Raw genomic sequence first — 7500 nt, forward strand, 5'->3', positions numbered from 1 at the left:
CGCTCGCTCGCGGGCGGGCACGCGTCAAAAACGTGAGAGCCCATCGTTACCCGCAGTCGGCGTACTCTATCGGTAAGGAATGACTTCTTCGGGAAGAGGCGGCGCCGACGCTGCGCTCTCGTCTCTGTACCGTACGAGTCGGTGGCCGTCGGGGTACCGCGTCCTACCGTCGGCGTGGGATTCGCTCCTAAACGAATACAGAGTAATCGATACGCGATGAATCGTCATCGATCGAAGTTGCTAACAGTTGAGGAGCAACGCTGGGTCGTAACGTGTACGGATCGTTCCCTACCGACCGATTTAACGCGACGCGGCAATAGCCTTTCTGGCAGTTCATTAAACAGCTAACAAAACTCATTCCTTCACGCGCGCAAGGCCTGCATGCCTGCGTTAATCGCCAGGGAACGGATACGTACCTACGTCCGTCCGTCCGTACCTACCAGCGGATCGTCGCGGATGGAATGCGACTCGACGAGTCGTAGCAAGTCGTACGAATCGCCGACTCCGAAGGTTCGATTGCGGCACTCCTTTAGGACCTTGCGACGCTCTTGGTCAACGTTAGCGTGCTCCGGCCCCTGCGTTATCGCGCCCGAATTGCTTATTAGACTTTTACGCCGCGTCAGTCTCACTCACCTCGTTGTCGCCCTTTGCTGTCGAGCGATGCTTACTCGTTCAGTCATTACCGAGGATGACGCGCGCACGCCTTCCCTAGGCCGGCTGCCGTTCCTCACCTGGCGCTCGTCTCTCGACCGACTTGTTTGCTTGCTACGCACGTGAGCTCGACCCGGCGGATGTTAATTCACTGCGGCAGAAGTCGGCCCGTGTCGCCCTGTCGAAAAACTATTAATCCACGCCTCAGTTACCGGAGGTTCGTTCATCCTTCCTTACCGGAAGTTCCTCAACCGGAGGCCCGGCGCTCGTCAGGTTCTATCAACAATTCGCAGGGAGCGACAGCTGAATCGCTGTCCTAAGCCGGCCCTGCCCCCGCCGGCCGGCCTCCCTGCAGACCACCCACCCGCCCCTGTCCCTGATGAGTTCTGCGTTAGGAAGCGCAACGCCCGCACCCCGTGCCTTTTTCCTTATCATTTCCTTATCTATTTATTTTCTCGGCCTTTCCTCCCCAGGCCCCCCCCCCGCCTTTTTTTAATTCTTGGTCTCGCCGTCAGGGCCCGCGGACCGGGCAGAGGTGGCGGCGGTCCCCGTCCCGTCCCGTCCCGTCCCGTCCGCCGTGGCGAGCCCGGCCGGCCCGCCGAAGGAGGGCAGGCGGCTGTAGAGCCTGGCGGGCGGCGGCCCTGCACCCTGTCTCTCCCGGGCTGGGCCTCTTCTCGATCCACCGACCTTCGAGCAAAAGCCGGTTCGTCCCGGTCGTCCGGCTCTGCCGTGACGGGCGGACGAGGGGTCGCGCGGCCCTCGCGCGTTCCCCGACCCTCGGTCGTGACCGGTACCTGATCGGGTCCCTCCCGGCTCGGAGGAGGAGGGGGCGGCGGCGGCGGCGGCGGCGGCGGCGGCGGCGGCGGCGGCCTCATCACTGGGCTACCTCCGCTGCTGCTTTCCCAGGGACGGGTCCGACCGGGAGCCGAGCCCATCGCCCGTAGGCAGGCACGGAGCGCAGGCCGGACGGCGAAGCGGCCGACCACCCGGGCTGTAACAGAGAAAGCGGCGTTAGCGACACCGTTGCAAATCTTTCTCATTTCCATCTGCGTGCGCGCCCGCGCCCCGCCAAAACAGGCCCCCGGCCCGAACGCCCACCGCCCGCCGCTGCAGCCGCTCACCCGCCCTTAGACACCCTCCACCCGCTGCCCCGCTCACAGTCGTGGGCTCAAAGAGCGCACGCGCGCACACCACCACCACCACTGCCGCCACCACCACCCCCACCACGCACACACACCCCCCCTTCGAAACAGGCCCCCGGGCTGACACCCCCCCCCCCCCCCCCCCCCCCCCCCCCCCCCGCACCCTTCCCCGGGCCCGCCGCTACGCAGACACACACCACACACACCCGCCGCCGCCCCCCCCCCCCCCTTGCCTCGCAGTTCGCGCCGAGCCTCACTGCCCCCGCTCCCCCCTTCCGCCACCAGGTTTGCCGCCCCGGGGATGGAAGGCGGGAGACTTTAGGACCCTGCGGCGTCCCTGCCGGCTCCGTGCCCGGGCGGGAGGGGGGAGGCCCCGGTGCCGCGCCGTCTCTAACTCCCAGCTGCTGAGTCCCTCTCCTGCCGCACCCGTGGCCCCGCTCCCGCCTTCCTTTCTCAGTCAGCCACCCACTCGCCCTGCTGCACTCCTGCCCGCCCCCGCCGCGGGTGGAAAACTAAATGACCGGAGGGGGACGGGGACGGGGACGGGGACGGGGACGGGGACGGGGACGTGGGACAGAAGTAAGAAAAAAAAAAAAACTCCAACCGATCCAAACAGAAGCCTTCTCCGAAAAGAGACACCATCCCCCCTCGCCAGCCTACCTCTGCGCCAGGCTCCCCGCCTGCTCGCCAGCCGCTCTCGCCCCGCTCTTTGCCAGCCTCCTTTCCCCGCCGCCGCTGCCGCCACGACTGAGCAGCGGACCGTTCCCGTGGCGGGAAACACCACAGTTTCCGCGGGCCCCGTTGCCGGGCTGCAGACCGCCCCACCCAGCCACCCGCCCCCCACCCCACCCCCGTCTCCGAGACGCCGGAGAGTCTGCGATCGGGAGGGGGCGGGGGCTGCACCTACAGGCTTGCAGGTCGGGGATTGCAGCGCGGGGAGGGAGGGGGAGCACAGCCGTGCAGGGGTGCGTCTATCTGTGTGCGCCTGCATCGCGATGTGTGTGTGTGTGTGTGTGCGTGCGTGCGTGTGTGTGTGCGCGCGTGTGCGCGCGCCTGTCGCGGGGGCGGGGGGTGGAGGGGTGGCGGTGCCAGCAGGATCGCAGATATGTATTCCACGGATTTACTTTCTTAAAAAAAGTAAAACGTCCAAAAAAAAAAAAAAGAGGCGGGGGGCGGGGGGTGGAGGGGTGGCGGTGCCAGCAGGATCGCAGATATGTATTCCACGGATTTACTTTCTTAAAAAAAGTAAAACGTCCAAAAAAAAAAAAAAATGCGGGGGGCGGGGGGTGGAGGGGTGGCGGTGCCAGCAGGATCGCAGATATGTATTCCACGGATTTACTTTCTTAAAAAAAGTAAAACGTCCAAAAAAAAAAAAACGGCGGGGGGCGGGGGGTGGAGGGGTGGCGGTGCCAGCAGGATCGCAGATATGTATTCCACGGATTTACTTTCTTAAAAAAAGTAAAACGTCCAAAAAAAAAAAAAAAGGCGGGGGGGGGGGGGGTGGCGGTGCCAGCAGGATCGCAGATATGTATTCCACGGATTTACTTTCTTAAAAAAAGTAAAACGTCCAAAAAAAAAAAAAAAATGCGGGGGGCGGGGGGTGGCGGTGCCAGCAGGATCGCAGATATGTATTCCACGGATTTACTTTCTTAAAAAAAGTAAAACGTCCAAAAAAAAATAAAAAAATAAAAAAAAATGCGGGGGGCGGGGGGTGGAGGGGTGGCGGTGCCAGCAGGATCGCAGATATGTATTCCACGGATTTACTTTCTTAAAAAAAGTAAAACGTCCAAAAAAAAAAAAAAATGCGGGGGGCGGGGGGTGGCGGTGCCAGCAGGATCGCAGATATGTATTCCACGGATTTACTTTCTTAAAAAAAGTAAAACGTCCAAAAAAAAAAAAAAAGGCGGGGGGCGGGGGGTGGAGGGGTGGCGGTGCCAGCAGGATCGCAGATATGTATGCCACGGATTTACTTTCTTAAAAAAAGTAAAACGTCCAAAAAAAAAATAAAAAAAAAAAAAAAAAAGGGGGGGGGGGGGGGGGGGGGGGGTGGCGGTGCCAGCAGGATCGCAGATATGTATTCCACGGATTTACTTTCTTAAAAAAAGTAAAACGTCCAAAAAAAAAAAAAATGGGGGGGGGGGGGGGTGGCGGTGCCAGCAGGATCGCAGATATGTATTCCACGGATTTACTTTCTTAAAAAAAGTAAAACGTCCAAAAAAAAAATAAAAAAAAAAAAAAAAATGGCGGGGGGCGGGGGGTGGAGGGGTGGCGGTGCCAGCAGGATCGCAGATATGTATTCCACGGATTTACTTTCTTAAAAAAAGTAAAACGTCCAAAAAAAAAAAAAATGCGGGGGGGGGGGGGTGGCGGTGCCAGCAGGATCGCAGATATGTATTCCACGGATTTACTTTCTTAAAAAAAGTAAAACGTCCAAAAAAAAAATAAAAAAAAAAATAAAAGGGGGTGGGGGGTGGGGGGGGTGTTAAAAGCAGGACGCGGGCTGTCGCTGCCGGAGCGGCCGGTGAAAAGGGCCGCCAGGTCTACCCGGCTCCGGAGGCCGGCTGCCAGGTCTACCCAGCTCCGGAGGCCGGCGCGGCCGCCGGCGGCGCCCGGAGGACGCGGGGTGTCGCTGCCGGAGCGGCCGGTGAAAAGGGCCGCCAGGTCTACCCGGCTCCGGAGGCCGGCTGCCAGGTCTACCCACCTCCGGAGGCTGCGCGGCCGCCGGCGGCGCCCGGAGGACGCGGGGTGTCGCTGCCGGAGCGGCCGGTGAAAAGGGCCGCCAGGTCTACCCGGCTCCGGAGGCCGGCTGCCAGGTCTACCCAGCTCCGGAGGCCGGCGCGGCCGCCGGCGGCGCCCGGAGGACGCGGGGTGTCGCTGCCGGAGCGGCCGGTGAAAAGGGCCGCCAGGTCTACCCGGCTCCGGAGGCCGGCTGCCAGGTCTACCCAGCTCCGGAGGCTGCGCGGCCGCCGGCGGCGCCCGGAGGACGCGGGGTGTCGCTGCCGGAGCGGCCGGTGAAAAGGGCCGCCAGGTCTACCCGGCTCCGGAGGCCGGCTGCCAGGTCTACCCAGCTCCGGAGGCCGGCTGCCAGGTCTACCCAGCTCCGGAGGCCGGCGCGTCCGCCGTCGGCGCCCGCAGGACGCGGGGTGTCGCTGCCGGAGCGGCCGGTGAAAAGGGCTGCCAGGTCTACCCGGCTCCGGAGGCCGGCTGCCAGGTCTACCCAGCTCCGGAGGCCGGCTGCCAGGTCTACCCGGTTCCGGAGGCCGGCTGCCAGGTCTACCCGGCTCCGGAGGCCGGCGCGGCCGCCGGCGGCGCCCGGAGGACGCGGGGTGTCGCTGCCGGAGCGGCCGGTGAAAAGGGCCGCCAGGTCTACCTGGGTCCGGCGGTACTTAGCCGCATTTCGGGAGCTGGGAGGTAGACCTGATAGCCCCGCCGCTTCCACGGAGCTGGCGAAGGGGTCGCTGTTTTTCGCTGCCTCCAGTTACGTCATCGTAAAAGTCGGTGTCATTGGCCGGTCTCCCCGGTGGGCAGGCACGGCACTCTTGGAGCCGGCCGGGGGCGGGGGCGTGCTTTCCCGTATTATAGGAGCTAGTGGTAACGGGTGCACGGAGCAGCGCTAGTCAGCGGCTGCAAGGCCTGCGGCTCAGCCGGTGAAGTGGGGCCCTGGGCGGTCGTTGTGGTGGCGGCTTCCGTGGTGGCTCGGCTCCCTCTTTCGATGTCTTCGGCCTGTGTGTCCCATCGTTTTCCAAATATGCCAGACCGGTGCCTGCGAGGGTCTGGCAGGCTGCGGTGGCCGCTGACCCCGGGGTGCGAGAACTGTAAAGGTGGATTCTGCTGGGCAAAGCCCGGTGGCCGGCGGTGGCCACCGGCACTCGAACGCGGTAAGACCGGGTGGAACCGAACCTGCCTCGGCTTTCTCCCGGCCTCGGAGGGCCCGATGATGGCAAAGGTGAGCGCTGGTATATGCGAGGGCAGCTGCCCGTGAGCGTCCAGCCCGCCGCGGCCGCCGCCGGCTCCTGAGGGCCCGGTGATGGGTGGGCGAGGTGGCGGCACCTCGTCCTTTCTCTGGCCTTAAGCTGGAGTGGGCAGAGTGGCAGCTGGTTCCCGGTGGCCGGCAGCCGGATGCAGACGGCTGGGGGTTCTCGTGCGTGCCGCAGCTCCCCCCCCAGCACCCGAGGGCCCGGTGATGGCACAGGCGAGAGGCCGCAGTGCCTCGTCCTGTTTTTTGCCGGCATGAGCCATGTGTGGGCGGCCTGTGGTGTCCGGCTGGCCCCGGCTTGCCTGGTTGCAGGAGGGCTCGGTGGGAAAGGTCTGCGGCGTTTTTCCGGGTTAGAGGTGGCGGCACCTCATCGCGTTTTCTCTGGCCTTAAGCCGGAACCCATCCACGAATTGGGCAGAGCGTGAGCGGCGGCCGGCCCTGGTGGCCGGCAGCCGGATGCAGACGGCTGGGGGTTCTCGTGCGTGCCGCAGCTCCCCCCCAGCCCCCGAGGGCCCGGTGATGGCACAGGCGAGAGGCCGCAGTGCCTCGTCCTGTTTTTTGCCGGCATGAGCCATGTGTGGGCGGCCTGTGGTGTCCGGCTGGCCCCGGCTTGCCTGGTTGCAGGAGGGCTCGGTGGGAAAGGTCTGCGGCGTTTTTCCGGGTTAGAGGTGGCGGCACCTCATCGCGTTTTCTCTGGCCTTAAGCCGGAACCCATCCACGAATTGGGCAGAGCGTGAGCGGCGGCCGGCCCTGGTGGCCGGCAGCCGGATGCAGACGGCTGGGGGTTCTCGTGCGTGCCGCAGCTCCCCCCCAGCCCCCGAGGGCCCGGTGATGGCACAGGCGAGAGGCCGCAGTGCCTCGTCCTGTTTTTTGCCGGCATGAGCCATGTGTGGGCGGCCTGTGGTGTCCGGCTGGCCCCGGCTTGCCTGGTTGCAGGAGGGCTCGGTGGGAAAGGTCTGCGGCGTTTTTCCGGGTTAGAGGTGGCGGCACCTCATCGCGTTTTCTCTGGCCTTAAGCTGGGGGCCGCAAAGCGGTGAGAAAATTGCGGCTGTACCTGGTGGCTGGCAAGCCGAACGCAGGCGTCTGGGGTTGTCTAGCTTCCGTGGCATTCCCCCGGCCCTCAACACCCGTGCAGGGCATGGGTCCAGGTCCGTCCCCCCCCGATGGCATGCAGTTGCCTGCGGGGCGGGCAAAGACCGGCAGCCGGTGGTGGCTGTTGGCACTCGAACGCTGGAAGGGCTGGGGGTGTTGAGCCTGCCGTGGCCTTCTACCCTGTCCCGTTGGCCTCAGAAAAATCATTGTCTGGAGCGGGCGTGGCCCGTGGCACCTCCAGCTCCCTGATTTGACTGATCCAGACCCACAGGCAGCGCCTGCTGAGGCGTCCTCGGGTGCGTCGGAGAGCCTCCACGGCGGGCCGGCTCTGCCGGTGTTCAGGTCGTTGGAGCAACCCTCGCAGGCGTTGCCCTCTCACTCGCACGCAGGGCCCCCGCGCCTGCCGTCCGCCCTCCTCCGGGTGGCGGCGGGTGCGAGCGGCCGTCGTTGTCCCAGGACCCGTGGCCGTGGGGCCTCCGCTCCTTCCCCGTCTCCCTTCCCTTACTGATCGATGAGGCGTTTAGGGCGCGTCGGAGGGGCTTCCCGGCGGGCCGGCTCTGCCGGTGTTCAGGCCGGCGTTGCACCTCTCCGCAGACGTTGCCCTCTCACTCGCACGCAGGGCCCCCGCGCCTGCCGTCC

The sequence above is a fragment of the Accipiter gentilis genome, chromosome 35, assembly GCF_929443795.1.
Source record: "Accipiter gentilis chromosome 35, bAccGen1.1, whole genome shotgun sequence".
Taxonomy (NCBI): Eukaryota; Metazoa; Chordata; class Aves; order Accipitriformes; family Accipitridae; genus Astur; species Astur gentilis.